Genomic DNA, 1,603 nt, shown 5'->3' on the forward strand with positions numbered 1-1,603 from the left:
GATCACATAGCGGTGAAAATCACTTAGATTGGTGTCATATAAAGTATCCATACCTCTGATTGTTTAGATGCGATTTTTTATATAAGTATGTAACTCCTCTATCGATGTATGCAGATGTATTCAAAAGCAGTAATCTCTCAAAGTAAAATTTGCAGATGTTCATGAAAGGTATGAAGCCTTCGGCATAGCCGAAGACAGCGCTGCTCTTACTTGTTATAATTGCATAATGTGCTTTTTGAACACTCCATGCGAATTAATCGTGGCGCTTTCGACCAAAGCAACATTTTCATATGAAACAAAATGGTTTTAGAAGCTAATGTAATTGCCTTTTACGGAAAAGTATTGCCATTGGCCACAATTACTCCTTGAACTTAAAAAAATTTGGCAAAAATAGTTTTCTTCGAAAAAACATGCAAAATCCACTGCATTTATTCCAAATAAAAATTGTTTCTATTTTTTATTTAAATAATATTATAGATTTTGAGATGAGCAACAAGATTCCCTGTGCGAAATTCGAATAAAATTTTGAACACCTTAATTTAAATAATGCGTTATTTATTGGATTTCTTTTTATTTGCATGCAGCACATCCTTCACACAATTTTATATCCCTCGAACAACAAGTGCGTTTTAGTACTACTCAAGACTTTTAATTTGAGTCAAGGCCCTTCGAGAGCCAAATTATAACGATTCTGAAATTTCTTTCGACATTTCACGCAATTCTTTTCTAATTTCGGAGTAAAAACGATTAGGGCTTTTTCGAAGTTTGCTTTAAAATCGTTATAACTTGGCTCTCAGAGGGCCTGGAAACTTCTAACTTGGCTGAAATTAAAGGTCTTGAATTGCACTAAAACGCGCTTGTTATTCGATGGATATAAAATTGTGTGGAGGATGCACAGCTGCATGAAAATAAGAACAATGCAATAAATATTACCGTTTTTAAATTGAGGTGTTCTCATTTCTGTCGAATTTTGAGCAGGGCATCGTGTCGCTCGTCTCAAAATCTACAATATTATTTTAATAAAAAATAAAATTTTTTTTTATAAATCCAGTGGTTTTCCATGCGAGGAACACTATTTTTCACTAATTTTTTTAAGATCAAAGAGTAATTGTGGGTCAAAGGCAATATTTTTCCGTGAAAAGGAATTACATTAGCTTTCAAAATACTGGAGTGTTCAAAACGCACACTGCGCGGCATGTGAAAGGACAAAAGATATAATCTAAAATGCTGTACATATTTTTCAGAGGTGAGTTTATCTATTTGAAATACCAGCTTTAACTCAGACAAAAATTTCATGCCGGTATGTGCAATTAGCACCGGAAGTAGAATCGCAATACCAAGAGTGTAATTGAAGTTCTTAATCAAACGCGGATTTCTCGACCGACTCGAATTTGAAGGGGGAGGTGAAGTTTGAGCTTGAAGACAGTGATTTTGACCGCATTACACAGAAGTTTTTCCAACACTCGCAGGTCAGTGCGGCAAAATTAGAAAAATCTTATTCAAAAATATGTACCTAAAATATAATGTTTTTGGTAAACTAGTTATTTACATATATGTACTGTAAGTAGTTGTTAAATGGACGAAGAATGCATTGTTTTTATAA

Source organism: Rhagoletis pomonella, unplaced genomic scaffold, assembly GCF_013731165.1.
Source record: "Rhagoletis pomonella isolate Grant_MI unplaced genomic scaffold, Rhpom_1.0 Rhpom_scaffold_00004, whole genome shotgun sequence".
NCBI lineage: Eukaryota > Metazoa > Arthropoda > Insecta > Diptera > Tephritidae > Rhagoletis > Rhagoletis pomonella.